At 39.9% G+C, this 16179-nt stretch overlaps 1 protein-coding gene across 1 annotated transcript in view; it reads right to left on the reverse strand.

Moving 5' to 3' along the window:
• The window catches only part of ATP10B (ATPase phospholipid transporting 10B (putative)), a 304891-nt gene that overhangs the window by 126143 nt on the left and 162569 nt on the right, over positions 1-16179 (reverse strand). The window lies entirely within an intron of this gene.

The raw sequence follows: 16179 nt of genomic DNA on the forward strand, positions 1-16179 counted from the left end.
AACAAAGGAGAAAGTTTATTTCTAGGAAGTTTGGGCCTGAGGTGAGTGGACTTCACTAAGTGTGGTTCTATGAATACGTGGGCTTTTTCTGATTTGGTTGTCAGGGGTTGGGGTCGGAGACCAGTTTCTTTCTCTCCTTTCCATTTGGTGGTTTCTAAAACTGAGTGCTTAGTCTGAGATGGAGGAAGCAGGCTGCTTTTTCTAGGGTATTCCAGGTTCTGAGCTCTTCTAACAACTTACTGACCAGAGACATATTAATACATCTTTTTTACCTGAACATTATTGACCAGAGACTTTTCAATATTCACTTACATAACAAATCACTAGCCATAGGCATTAATTTCTGCAAAAATCCCCCAGTCAATAACATGTTAATAGAACCTATAATCAAGCTTCCAATGTTCCTTTGGGCCATATTTTGCTTAGAGATCCAGAAGAATCTATTCAAATACATAATTTATAAGGCTAGAAGTTGTACAGAGTTTTCTTCTCACCTAGTAGGCTTGCAGGATGATTTTCTTTTGAATAAATGGATGAGTGAATGTCAGGTATTATTAATCTCACAGTGACCAACCCCATCTGTCATTGAAAATGGGATTCACTAAAGGAGAAAACGTTCCATTTCTCGTTTAAATGGTAATATTTTATCTTCCTGATGCTCCTATGATCTGACCCTTATCCTAATTCTCTTCATGACTTTAATCAATCCAAATGATTTCCAATTCATAGACCCTGAGGCTGCAAGAAGCTCTTTGGAAACTTAAGTGAGCCCTTGTATCAAGCATGAAAAAGTAAATGCAATTACTGGTGCCCATCATGATGTGACCAAAAGCAATATTTTGACAGGTGGTAAGCTTGAAATAATACCTGTTTTTCTCATTATTAAAATAAATGTCCCTTTCATGAATTCTTTTTAAAAAATATTATTATTGCAAAAGAAAAGGAAATGAAAAGATCATTCATGAATAGAATAGAAAATGCAAATGAGAAATCTTGCCTTGGCTAATGCCATATATATGAGACATCTCTCAGTTTTATGTGATAAGATTTTCATAAAGAAAGACTGGATTGACATGGGAGATGCAGGTATTTTAGGTAATTTAGAAAGTCCATTTATCATATCACATTACTTTTTTTCTTTATTAACAATGTTAACTAAGCTTCTGTAAAAATAAAGCAGATATAAAATGGATGTCAAATTAGTAGATGAAAGCTTGATGAGGAGCTGAATATCTGCATAGCTTCAAAGTCTCTTTCTATCAAATTACTAATTACAATGGTTTTAAAAAAGAGAATCACTTTGTAGTGGAGAAATGTGGCAGACACCACCTTCTCCAAGAGATCAAAGCAAACATCACCTATTTGGGGATAACTTGATATGTTAAGTCCCTTGACACAATATACGAGAATCGCTTCTGTGGAAGTCACAGGGAAACAATGAAAAATCTCAAACTAGGGGCTAGTCTACAAAGTAACTGGCTTAGGTTTTTCAAATGTCAAAGGTCAAAGAAAAGCAGAGGAACTGTTTCTGATAAAAGAAGGTTAAAATGTAATGCGCGATCCTGGATTGGCTCCTGGACAGGGGAAGATCAAAGAGGTATAAAAGACATTACTGGACAATGGGGAAAATTTAAACATGAAGTATGGATTAGAAACAGGATTTTAGTAATGTTAAATCTCCTGATGATGATAAATATATGGCGCTTATATAAGAAATTGTTCTTATTCATAGGAAATCCATCCTAAAGTAGTTATGGGTAAAGGGGCAAGACATTTCAATGATTCAGAAAACAATATGCTTAACTACTATATTTAAAATGGATAACCAACAAGGACCTACTGTACAGGACAGGAAACTCTTCTCAATGTTATGTGGCAGCCTGGATGGCAGTGGGGTTTGGGGGAGAATGGATATATGCATATGTATAGCTGAGTCCCTTTGTTGTTCACTTGAAACTATCATAACACTGCTAATCAGCTATACCCTAATACAAAATAAAAAGCTTAAAGTTTGGGGGAAAAAAAAAACATCCTGTGGGGAAGAGTCCTGTCAGACTGTCTTCTCTGACTACCAATTGCAATGACCCCAGAGGTCAGCTTCTAAGCTCTCCAGGCTGCTGGCACAGGTGAGAGTCACAGGGAGGAAATGCAAACAGGCGCGGAGGTGCTGGATGGCTGGAGGGATGCGAGTCCTGTCTTTCCACCAGCACAGGCAGATCGGGGGAAGTGGGTGGGAGGTGGAGCACATTGTTAATCGGCTACACTCTGATAAAAGTTTTTTTTTTTTTTTAAAGAAAGAAAATATGTTTGTATGTGTATGTATATATAGACACTATCAGCTAGGTAGGAGGTTGTAAGAGGGTGTTCCAGGTAGAAGAACTGGTTCTAGAAACAAAATTCACAGGACTCTCCCATAGAGGCCACGAAGTAGGAGACAAAGTAGCAAAAGGTGAGGGTGTAGAGATGACAAGGGCCAGATGGCCCATTAAGGCTATTTATGATGCTGAGAGGAAGAAGCCCTGGAGACTGTCAGGCAGGGACCCAAGGACCAGAGCTGTAGGCCCCAGGCTGTGCTCTGGCAAAAGCGCAAAGGAATGGGCTGGAGGGGCCAAGATGGACAAACTCCTTGACCCACTGCTTCCCCCTTGCTCCGGATAAGTTACTTCTTTCCAAAAGTAGAACAGGAACCAAAGGGGGATTGTGTAATGCTTTTATCTGAGGTGTGGTTTTAACTGCTTTCGGAAAGGGAGGGGCACATCTGCAGCAACTTGCCAAGGTCCTTCCAGTTGTAAAGTCTCCCTTTCATTCTAGTTTTTCAACATGGCACCTCCCACTAACCATAAACTTGGGGATTATTTGATGTTGCTAATTAACACTCAGATCACCTCTGGCTTGTAGCAGTAATCCTCTCGGGTATCAATATCACTTTTCCACTGGGCAGGAGTTCCTCTAGATGGGGGTGTGTGGAGGGACCCTTCTTCTACAGTGGACCATGGGTCTAAAATACTGGGTTAACTACAGTTTGTTAACAAATTTTGTTCTTATTCCCAAATGTATTCCATCCTGCCTGGCTCACATTTTTAATCAACCCTAGTTCTTTTCTTTTACATTTTAATGAACTCAACTAAACCTCATCTTTGGCAAATTCCATTTTTATTACAGGGGTCAATTAAACAGAAGCCTGGTGGGCTACCGTCCATGGGGTTGCAAAGAGCCGGACACGACTGAGCAATTAACACTTTAACTTTTCAAACAGTTATTCATTGAAACAAACAAACAAAAAACCCACTTATTGAACTTTTTTTTTTGCACCAGGTGAGTAAAACCTAGACATCTATCCCTCTCCTCTTGGAGCTTGCATTCTAGTGAGGCTTAGAGATTTTATTTTACTATTATTTTTAAAATTTATTTATTTTTAATAATCCATTGATTAGTTTTTATTTCCTGGTTTCTGCTTTTTGCATTCTATTTAAGAAATTATTCCTATCTCTAATATCATGCACATATTCTTAATTGACTTAGGGGAATTCCTAAACTTTAGCTGAGAGATTTTAAGCACACACTGATAGAAATAGGTACATATTCACCAATCAGGATAAGTGCCAAAAAAGAGAAGAGGGTACTGTGTGACTGCAAGACAGGGATGTGACCTTGCCCCTGAGCAGGTAGAGTTCATTGAGCTGAGATTAGGGGATTAGAGGTAACTGGATGAAATAGTGAGCATGTGTTATATGTGTGTAAAGACGGTGTATGTGTCTGGAAGTAAGTGAGCAACTTAGCAAGAAGTCACACATGCAAGCTTCCTGCACCTAGAGAAAATATGTTGAATTTAAAAATGGAAAGAAGACCCAAGAGTGGGACTATAAATGGGAAAAAGTGGTTACTAGAGAATTATTTTCCCTTCACGTACAGTTCTCTACAAAGTGAATCAGTTGGTCAGGGCCAGGGGAGGGGGGAATCCTATAAAACTAAATATAATCTACACTTAGATTCTTGAGAAATAGTACACTATCCTGACATTAGAATTAATTAGAATGTAAGAAAGTTTGATGGGTTTTTACAGCACTCCACCCTGAGTACAAATAGTATAAATTCACAGAAAGAGTCTCCTGTCAGACACTGAGTTAAACAATAACCATCATAGAAGAAATAGTCTAGGGTTAATGTGTCTTTAAATCATTTAATTACATCAGTTTTCCCCAAAATGCAAGCATTCTTGAGTCACCTTTCCAATTCTTACTGTACCCTAATATTATTTGTTTTATTAAACGCAGTATATTTTAAGTCAACTCACTTTTAAAAAGCTTAATCACCTTTGGCTTTGTGCTAAAACATTGATATTAGAAATTAGGGCTTGACACACATTATTTTTTTAATAGATACTAATAAGACCTACTTTTATCAAAATGAAAACTGTTGGCCTGTTACTGCTACATTTGCTCCATTTATTTTGTTTGGATTTGCTTGAGGAAATGGCCTTCATCCTATGTAGTTGTCTACTTACATTACTCATACCCATTTTACAAATGAAGAAACAAAAATAAAGGAAATAGAATACTTTCTCCATAGAAACTGTCATTTCTTTCTACTCCCTTTCAGGAAAACCTGTGATTACTAGAATCTAAGATGTAACCCCTTCATCCCCTCACACACACACTGTAATATTTTGAACCCAGGATATGTCATATTTTAAGTTTTTTTTTTTATGATGTAGACCATTTTTAAAGTCTTTATTGAATTTGTCACAACACAATTACTTCTGTTTTATGTTTTGGTTTTTGGCCACACGGCATGTGGGATTTTAGTTTCCCAACCAGGGATTGAACCTGAACTCCCTGTATTAGAAGATGAAGTCTTAGCCCCTGGACCACAAGTGACTTCTTTATGTCACATTATTGATATGGTTATATCCAGTTATGTTTCTTTCTTTTTCTTTTTGCCCTCACAACATTATTCAATTGATAGCATTTTTGATTCAAGAAAATATGTTTAATTGCAGGCCAGAAAACAGAAATCATGGTTTGAAAGCCATTCACTAAGGTTTCTAGCTCTGGGACCTGCCCAGGAAAGTTCAGTAAAGCTTCCTATGAAAGGAATGGTCAAAGGGGAGAATGGTCAAAAGGGAGACCTTATCCTGCAGTAGAGTTCAGCTAGGCTAGAAGCCTCGAGGACAGCCCAACTTCAGAGCCTTCACTGGCTGTGAACTCAGCTACAGGAGTCTACATATAGCTGCTGTGTGCTCGTAGTTCCTGCAAGCACCAGACGCGCTCTGTCCTCCCCAAAGGGAAGGGCAAGAGCTGTGATTGTGCCTCATTCACAGACTACAAAACGTGTCCTATAACTAGGATGCCAGATGCTGCCTTCCTCCAGAGAGGAAGCAATACTGAGTAAGAACTGAGTCTGCAGGACCTTGCCTAGAGTGGGGTGGGGATGGCTGCCTTTAGAGGTTGGTGAAAGTGGGGACTAGCATAAAAGGAGTTGGGGAGTGAAAAAGAAACAGCAGTCACCTTAAATACTAATAAAATTAACCAAAGGATGCAGTTCTGTAGAACAGGGTTCTCCAATCCCCAGGATCTAAAGCTTGATGATCTGTGATGGAAGCTGATGTAATAATAATGGAAATAAAGTGCACAATAAATGTAATGCCCTTGAATCATCTTGAAACCATCCCCCATCTCTCTGGTCCACGGAAAAACTGCCTTCCATGAAACCAGTCCTTGGTGCTGAAAAGGTCGGGGACCACTGCTGTTGAAGATAATGAAAATACTTGACAAATGAAATCCTTATACAATGGACCTGTGCGGGAAAGGAGTGATCAAAGACAGATTTTTACAAGACTTAGGTTATCACAACATGCCCCGCTCGGAATTCACTGTAAGTCTAGTTAATGCTTTTGTCCCTGATTGATTTTCTGTTAGCTTCTAAGTCCATGAAAGCCTTACTCCAACAGACTTTCAAGGACAACTATTTTTTTAAACAGATGAGATTATTTTTGTAGTCTGCCATGTTAAACGTCATCATCCCCCAAGTTCATTAGTGTTTAGGGCATCATCAGTTATATAGCAAGCTGATTTCCCATTCAGTGTATTTGGAGCTCAAACCTCATTCATGGGCACTGACAGGGGTAATCCCAATGGCTGAGATTGCCATCTCCATTGCTTTGCTGGGTATCACAACTTTAACATACCTAGAACTCTTGGATTCTCCCCAAAATTCATTTTGGTTCCAACAGTCCTTATTTTCATGAATAGCATCTTCAATTACCCAAAGGACCATTGCTGTTCAGTCATGTCTGACCCTTTGCTACTCTATGGACTGCAGCACACCAGGCCCCCCTGTCCTTCACCATCTCCTGGAGCTTGCTCAAACTCATGTCCTTTGACTTGGTGATGCCATCCAACTGTCTCATCCCCTGCCATCCCCTTTTCCTGTCTTGAATCTTTCCCAGCATCAGGGTCTTTTCCAATGAGTCAGCTCTTTGCATCAGGTGGCCAAAGTACCGGAGCTTCAGCTTCAGCATCAGTCCTTCCAATGAATATTCAGGACTGATTTCCTTTAAGATTGACTAGCTGGATCTCCTTACAGTCCAAGGGACTCTCAAGAGTCTTCTCCAACACCACAGTTCAAAAGCATCAATTCTTTGGCACTCAGCCTTCTTTATGGTCCAACTCTCACATCTGTACATGACTACTGGAAAAACCATAGCTTAGAGGAAACTTTGTCAGCAAAGCAATGTCTCTGCTTTTTAATGTGCTGTCTAGGTTGGTCATAGCTTTTCTTTCAAGGAGCAGGCTTCTTTTAATTTCATGAGTTGCAGTTACTATCTGCAGTGATTTTGGAGCCGAAGACAATAGTCTGTCACTATATCCAATGTTTCCCTATCTATTTTCCATGAAGTGATGGGACTAGACACCATGATCTTAGTGTTTTTGACTGTTGAGTTTTAAGCCAGCTTTTTCACTTTCCTCTTTCACTTTCATTAAGAGGCTCTTGAGTTCCTCTTCGCTTTCTGCCATGAGAGTGATGTCATCTGCGTATCTGAGGTTATTGATATTTCCCCCAGCAATCTTGATTCCAGCTTGTACTTCATCCAGCCCAGCATTTTGTATGATGTAGTCTACTTATAAGTTAAATAAGCAGGGTGGCAACATACAGCCTTGATGTAATCCTTTCCCAATTTGAAACCAGTCTGTTCCATGTGCGGTTCTAACTGTTGCTTCTTGACCTGCATACAGATTTCTCAGGAGGCAGGTCAGGTGGTCTGGTAGTCTCATCTCTTTATGAGTTTTTCACAGTTTGTTGTGATCCACACAGTCAAAGGCTTTGGCATAGTCAATGAAGCAGAAGTAGATGTTTTTCTAGAGTTCTCTTGTTTTTTTGATGATCTAGCAGATGTTGGCAATTTAATCTCTGGTTCCTCTGCCTTTTCTAAACCCACCTTGAACATCTGAAAGTTCTTGGTTCATGTACTATTGAAGCCTAGCTTGGAGAATTTTGAGCATTACTTTGCTAGCATGTGAAATGAGTGCAATTGTGCAGTGGTTTGAACATTACTTGGCAGTGCCGTTCTTTGGGATTGGAATGAAAACTGACCGTTTCCAGTCCTGTGGCCACTGCTGAGTTTCCCAAATTTGCTGGCATATTGAGTGCAGCATTTTAACATCATCATCTTTTAGGATTTGAAATAGTTCAGCTGGAATTTCATCATCTCCACTAGCTTTGTTTGTAGCGATGCTTCCTAAGGCCCACTTGAGTTCACATTCCAGGATGTCTGGCTCTAGGTGAGTGATCACACCATCGTGATTATCTGGGTTGTGAAGATCTTTTTGTATAGTTCTTCTGTGTCTTCTTGCCACCTCTTCTTAATACCTTCTGGTTCTGTTAGGTCCATACCATTTTTGTCCTTTATTGTGCCCATCTTTGCATGAAAAGTTCCCTTGGTATCTCTAATTTTCTTGAAGAGATCTCTAGTCTTTTCCATTCTATTGTTTTCCTCTATTTCTTTGCATTGATCACTGGGGAATGCTTTCTTATCTCTCCTTGCTATTCTTTGGAATTCTGCATTCAGATGGATATATCTTTCCTTTTCTCCTTTGCCTTTAGCTTCTCTTCTTTCTTCAGCTATTTGTAAGACCTCCTCAGACAACAATTTTGCCTTTCTTTTTCTTAGGGATGGTTTTGATCACTGCATCTTGTACAATGTTACAAACCTCCATCCATAGTTCTTCAGGCATTCTATCCATTCTAATGCTTTGAATCCATTTGTCATTTCCACTGTATAACTGTATGGAATTTGATTTAGGTCTTACCTGAATGGCCTAGTGATTTTCCCACAAGGCCCTAGTCAAGGGATCTAGTTATTACCTCTGATTCCTGCTTCATTTGCTACAACCAATCTATCTTTTTGGTCTATCCATTTTTGTCTTCTAAATATTCTTCAAATCCATCTGCTTCTCAACATTTCTACTGTTTTCTAATAAAAGGTATTAGCATCTCTTGTCTTGGATGAATTGCAACAAACTTTTAGATGGCTCCTACAGCCTTGCTTGTTCCCTTTCCAATCTAGCCTTCACACAGCAGCCAGAGCTATTTTTCTACAGTGCAAATTAGATCACATCAGTTCTCTTCTTATGCTCTTTATGGTTGCCTTTGCACAAAATCTAGACTTCTCATTGTGGCCTACATTTCTTCATCTGATGCAGCTCCTGCCTACCTCTTTCCTTCCTGCTCAGTATTCTCAAATATCCAAGCTCTCCTTCTCTCTCTTTCTTGTTTCTAGGTGCATGGATCTAGGTATTTAGCAGTTCCTTAAAAGCTCTTTTTTTCAGTTTTATATATTAGTCAGGCTAACCCATGTGAGAGGCTTCCCTTGTGGCTCAGTGGTAAAGAATCCCCCTGCAAATGTAGGAGACATGGGTTCAGTTCCTGGGTCGTGAAGATCCCCTGGAGAAGGAAATGGCAACCCACTCCAGTATTCTTGCCTGGAAAATCCCATGGACAGAGGAGCCTGGTGAGCTTCAGTTCATGGGGTTGAAAAGAGTCAGACACGACTTAGTGACTAAACAACAGCAACAAAAGCTATGCTAGCTTGTGAAACAAATAAGGCTCCAAATCTCAGTGGTTTAGCACAACCTACAAAGAGTCTAGAGGTCCACATAACTTGCTCCCGTCCAGAGACTTATGGATCCAGACTCCCTCTCCACATCATGATCTCAACATGTGGCTTTAAATGTAGCCATAACAAGGAACCATAAGTGAATAACATTACTTTGCTCAGAGTCAAATGGCCAGAATCAGTCACACGGCCTCACCCTGACTGCAAAGGAAGCTGGGCTACTTGGGATGCACAAAGAATCTTTAGCCATTCTCTGCCAGGTCCCAGATTAAAAGACCTTTAGTCAGAGAGTTAAACAGCAGATGAATCCAGTGAGGGCTATTGGAGTAATGTGGAAGATGACAACATGACATGGCCAGAGCTGTCATTACTGCTGTTAGCTGAAGAAAGAGTTTATATTTTTCAAACACCCTGACACCTTCTACTTGGGTGTCATACTTCAAATTTGAGGCCAAGAGAGTAGCCCCTAAACTCTGGTCCTTATACTTTTCCCTGAGGTAGGCCACTGACAGCAAGAGGTCAGAGTATTCAATGCCCTCCTGGCATAGTCTGTAGATGGAACACATTTTATGCTGCATACAAATATGAGCCCCTATTTTAAAGTTTGGCAGTTACTTTAAGATTTTTTTGATGTGGATAATTTTTAAAGTCTTTATTGAATTTGTTACACTATTGCTTCTGTTTTATGTTTTGGTTTTTCTGGCCATGAGGCATGGGGGATGTGAGCTCCCTGACCAGCGATCAAACAAAAACGTCCCACATTGGAAAGCGAAGTCTTAACTACTGGACCACCAGGGAAGTCGTAGCAATTACTTTTAAGATGGATATATTATAAATTTGTCTAAAAACATTACTGATTTCACAATAGGATTTCACTACTATGCATTTTCTCAATCCATGATTACTAAGTGTTTGTTGCTCAATTGTGCCTGACTCTGTGCGACCCCGTGAACTGTAGCCCGCCAGGCTCCTCTGTCTATGGAATTCTCTAGGCAAGAATACTGGAGTGGGTTGCCATTTCCTTCTCCAGGGGATCTTCTTGACCCAGGGATTGACCCCAAGTCTCCTGCATTGCAGGCAGATTCTTTACTGTCTGTGCCACCAGGGAAGTCACACAAAAACTAAAATTACAGCAAATTTCAGGTAGAGGTTGTAAAGTTCTTTGATGACAAAAGGGATCTTTGGGCTCTGAAAGGTTGGAAATACTGGTGTGGTAGTGGGAGCCCAAGAGTGCAGACAGGGGACTTGGCTCAGTGCTGAGTGACTGATCTGTAATGAGAGTTCCTGACCTAACAAAATAATTATAGAAATGAGATGTACACACAGGACAAGGGAATGCATAGGCTACCAATGGGAAGCTGAATAAGTGCACACAGCAAGCAGTGGTAGTTGTCACAGACAGAAGAAAAGCTGTTGGAATAGGAAGGACAAGCAAGCTTCCTGGTGAAGCAGAAGTGGCCATTTAGTGAAGATGAGAGCTTGGGTGTCCAGAAGCGGCATGAGTTTAGAATGTGAGAGAATAGGCAAGTAAGAAGCCCCATCTCTCATCCCCACCTCTCAGACCTAATGAATCAGAAGCTCCAGGGCTGGGGTAGGAAACCTACTCTGTTAAACAGTTCCCAGAACATTTTAGGACAGGGGTTTCCCAAGGGCAGATCTGGAGAAGCCCTGCCCTATGCACTCCCATGTACGGGAGCTTCTCTGGTGGCACAGACAGTAAAGAATCTGCCTGCAATGCAGGAGACTTGGGGTCAATCCCTGGGTCAAGAAGATCCCCTGGAGAAGGAAATGGCAACCCACTCCAGTATTCTTGCCTAGAGTATTCTATGGACAGAGGAGCCTGGCGGGCTACAGTTCACGGGGTCGCACAGAGTCAGGCACAATTGAGCAACAAACACTTAACATATGCACTCCCATACCTGCTCTCCACTGAAAATAACTTTTTCCATTTTCTCCTCTCTATTCCAAGCCTGATTTCTCATGTCTCTTCCTTAATGAAAGACAAAAAGTCTTGGGAAAGACAATGTGGGCAATCCTGTCTTTGCAAGAGGCAGGTAAAATGAGATGCATAATTTCATTTTTTATATGCCCCCAGGCAGGAATGTGATTTCACTTAAAAGTTGTTTTATAGATTCTTTTGGTTTGTTTTACTGACAAAATAATTAAGTTGGATCTAATTAAAAGTGAATAAATTGCTCACAGAAGCTGAATAAATCAGTGCTGAGCTGAAGGGTGTAGAAAGTTATTCAAAGTCTGCAGGTCTAAAAGCAATTAAAAGACAATAATACACATTGATGGGTTCAGTTTACTTCACTCAAGACATATGCATGCTTATGTGAGTTGCATGCTGACTAGCAAGCACAGGAAAGCCTGAGGTCGGGGCAGACAGGGAGCAGGACCTGGGAAATTTGGGAGGAACTTTCTACAAGGTCAAATGGACTAGTCATATGGCACATGCAAAGAGTGTAGGACCAGATTTGTTAAGTGGGGTGAGAAAAATGAATATTTTAACAGGTGGTTCCAGAGTTTCCTTAGGGAGGGAACATCTCCTGATTAGCACTTGGGCTTAATGGCAAGGAGACAAGAATTAAGTGGAAAAGAGAAAAGGAAGGGGGGTGACTCAGTTGGCAAAAGCATGAGAAATGAGATTAAGATGGTAGCAGATTGGCTCTTGGTTGTCAAAAAAAGGCAGAGGGGCTATTTTTAAAAATTGAGGCATAATGGACATAAAAAAATAACATTGTATTAGTTTCAGATGTATAGCATAATGATTCTATAATTGTATACTTTGCAAAATGATCAGCACAAGAAGTCCAGTTAATATCTGTTACCATATATAGAAACAAAATGTTTCTTTTTCCCCTTACGATGAGAACTTTTAAGATCTAGTAGTCTCAGTGACTTTCAAGTATGCAATACAGTATTATTAACTATAGTCACCATGCTGTATGTTACATTCCCATGTAACATTAATTTTGTTTGTACCTTTTGTACCTTTAAGTTTGTACCTTTTGACCCTCTTCAGAGGGTGACAGAGGATGAGATGGTTGGATGGCATCGCCGACTCAATGGACATGATTTTGAGCAAATTCTGGGACATAATGAAAGACAGGGAAGCCTGGTGTGCTGCAGTCCATGGGGTCGCAGAGTCAGACGTGACTTAGTGACTAAAGAACAACAACACACTTCACCCCTTCACACCCACCTCTAGCAACTACTGATCTGTCTACATTCCACATGTAAGTGAGATCATACAGCATTTGTCTCTGTCTGGCTTATTTCACTTAGCATAATCCATACTTAGGGTACACCCATGTTGTTACAAATGATAAGATTTCCTTATTTCTTTATGGCTGAATAATATTTCATTGTATAAATGGTACTTTAAACAATATTTACTTACAAATATGTATGATAGTATAATATGCTACACTATCCACCCATGTTACTTTAAAATTGTTAGTAAAAGTTTACAACACAGAGTGGCCTTGACTGATTGGTATCATTTGATTAGGGGTAGAGTCTAGAAGTCAAGGAGGAGTCGTCCCCATATTTGGCTCAATGACAAGGGGAGAAACTAAAAGAGCCATAAGAAAGAAGAGAGTGAGAAACTTAGCAATTGCTGGAAATGAGAACCAGAGATGACTGGGAGAAACATCAGTCTCACACGAATTCACAGAAGTTGGGGATAGGGGAAGTGATGGTGCAGGGTTTTCCAAAGGATATGGGATGGGGGCTCAAGTTGACCTCTTGTAGATTTCAAAGGGCAGAGTAAGACACCAAATTGACATGTGGCTTACACATCCTGCTAACCAGCTGTGCGATCATGGGAAGGTCAGTTACTCTGAATCTTAATTCGTTTCTCTATAAAATGGGGGAATTGGACCAGTAGTGGCTATGGCCCATGTATATCTCCCACACTTTCACTTTATCTTTAATTCACTGTACCTTTTCTGAAGTCAAGGGCATGAGTGACCCTGATTTGCATCTTGACAGATGGCAAATTATTTCCCCCCCAGATGCCAGCCTATCCATAAAAGGAAGTGGTCTCACAGCACATCATTGTTAAGTGGCTGATCTTTTCTCCTTTCAGAAATAGAGCTTTCTTATCTGTTTTGGCTGAGTTACTCTCTCATACATGTGTTGGACTGAACATTCTCTTATTTCCAAAGACATTCTCTTATTATAACTAATACTCTCCTTTTATTATTTCTCCTCTGTTATTAGATTAATATATTAATGGACAAGGTTCTCAAAAGGCCTCCATATGTTCCAAACTTCTATTCTGAAAGTAGGGAGAACTTCAGGAAAGATCCATCAGTCTATTGGACATCACTATTTGGACATCTCTTGAGAATATCAAGCTCAGCTTGCCTCCAAATAAACTCATTATCTTTACTCCTACATCTGCTCTTACCTCCTATTTCCTATCTCCATGGAATAGGAATTCTACAGTTTCATTCCTCAAGTTTTTGATTCTTCTCTCATTCAGTGTATCTAATTACCAAGTTCTGTTGGTTGTAACTTCTATACATCTGTAAGTTCTGTCGTGTTTTTTCTGGGCTGATTGCCACCACACCAGTCCGGGCCACTTTCATCTCTTGTCTTGATTACTTATCATAGTTTGTCCTTATGTTTCCAATTTTTCTTCCCTCCAATCTGTTTTTCCACAGTGAGGTCAGAAAGATGTCATCAAACTGTCAATCCATTTATGTCATAATCTTGGTCAAAACCCATTCTGGCTTCAATTTCCCTCAGACAGGGTAAGGAACAACACTGTAATATAACTTACAGCTCCTTACCTCCATCAATCAGAGATGGCCTCTCTTTGTAGCCTCGTCTTTTGCTAATCTCTCATTTGTTCATGCTCTATTCTAGCCAAAGGAAATTATTTTATTTCCTCTTGTGTCTGCCTTTCTCTGTCACACCAGTGCTGTTACCATCAGCACTCCCCAGCTCCCATCCCCCCAAAGCCTAGCTAATTTCCATTCATTTTTTAGGACTTAGATGTCACCACCCCCAGAAAGCTGTCCTTTGTCTTGTTGTATAATTGAGGTGCTACTCATTCACCTCATAGTACTCTGACCTTATCCCATCTTAGCTCCTAGTTCTGTATATTAAACTTTTGTACTTGTAGACATTGAGTATTTCTATAGTGTCATCACCACTTTACCCAGCAGTGTGTCCTGGAAGCAATCAGCACTTTATACCTCCTTTCCCAGTGCGGTGATAAGCACCAAGACATGCTTGATTTTTCTAATAAAAAATTTGTATATCAATATTATGAATATTTAAAAAAAACTCAGAGAACTTCAACTCTATTACAAGTGTACCTTGGAGATATTGTAGGTTCAGTTCCAGACCACCACAATAAAGTCAATGTTGTTGCAAAATAAAGTGAGTCACAAGAATAGTTTGGTTTCCCAAGGCATTTAAAGTTATGTTTATAGTACAGTGTAGTCTATTAAGTGTGCCATTACAGTATGTCCACGGTTACTGACTGATCATGGTCGTGCTTGCTAAAGATTGGGGTGGTTGTGGCAATTTAAGAAAACAACGAGGTAGGTTTGCTACCAAAGATTTTTCTGTAGCACAAAATGCTGCTTAATAGCATTTTACCCACAGTAGAATGCCTTTCAAAGTTGGCGTCAATCCTATCAAACCCTGCCATTGCTTCATCAGCTAAGCTTATGTAATGTTCTAAATCCTTTGTTGTCATTTCAATAATCAAGTTCAAAGTCTTATACGGGTGTGGTTCGTGGCACCTCAAAACAAATACAATGGTAACATCAAAGATCACTGATCACAGATCACCATAAGAAATATCACAATAATGACAAAGTGTGAAATCCTGGGAGAACTGCCAAAATGTGACACAGAAACATGAGGTGAGCAAATGCTATTTGAAAAGTGGCGTCTATAGACTTGCTCAAAGCAAGGTTGCCACAGACTTTCAACTTATGAAAAAACGCAGTATTTGAGAAGTGCAGTAAGATGAGGCATGACTGTATTCTGTTTACCTTCAAACAGCCCTTTGAGGTAGGCTAGGTCTGTACCACAGTGGTTCCCCCTAGCTCTAAGTGTTAAACTACAGGTAAATCTGTGGTTAAGAACTTTAGAACTCACAGAAGTTCCCTTTCCTTGTGACCAAGTTTGAGAGTGTAATACAAAATATTTTGAACAAAGCAATCAAGGTAGTGTACTACATGATGTCAATATCAATGACATTTACCTTTTAAAATAACCATAGGTACGGTACACTTCCATTCAGAATCTGCTCCCTACAGCCTTTTAATGCTCGCCTCCCCTAACACGAGAAACTTGAAATTAATTTTGTTTGTCACTAACATCTTTTATAAAGCATGAAAACAAAATTGTTCCGGTTTATGACTCAGAGCTTTTGATTTCTGGCTCCTCAGATCTCACAGACTAAATGACTGGATTTTTGAGATGCGCAAATTATTGGGGGAGGTGTTGCTGAAACTTCCTTCCCATGACACACTGTTACATGTCCTTAACCTTGCTCAGGAGGAATTCTGATCAAAGTACTTTTAATTGAATGCTCTGACACCTCTCAGCAAAAGCTTTCCCTATAAACCCAGGGTGCGGTTCTAAGATCATAAGTCACATGCTTTCAATAATCCTTATCCTTCCGTATTATGTCACACTGATCTTTACTTCCAGTACACCATCTTCATTCCTAACTCTTTAGTTACTTGTTCTCTTAGAAGTGACGTGATAATTGCATATACTGAAATTGAAATTGCCTGGGTTAACTAGAAGATACGCAGAAGTAAATCTGCTTCTACTGAATTTTTGTATTTGGGGAAATCATGGCTTGGAGAGTATGACTGTGGATAATTCTGAACTTTTCCATATTTTGCAGATCAATCTGATTGCCCTTTTTCTCTGGAATAATAAATAAAATGAGGAGGGGTTAGGTGACTTGCTCAAGGTCACAAAAATTATCAGTGGTAGAGTTCACATCCGTTTCCTAATGTATAGGTGGAGAACTTAGCTTTTGGTTTTTCTAAGTCAGTGTGAGCCATTTATGTTTATTCCTG

The sequence above is a fragment of the Giraffa tippelskirchi genome, chromosome 6, assembly GCF_054371585.1.
Source record: "Giraffa tippelskirchi isolate mGirTip1 chromosome 6, T2T-mGirTip1v1.2.pri, whole genome shotgun sequence".
NCBI lineage: Eukaryota > Metazoa > Chordata > Mammalia > Artiodactyla > Giraffidae > Giraffa > Giraffa tippelskirchi.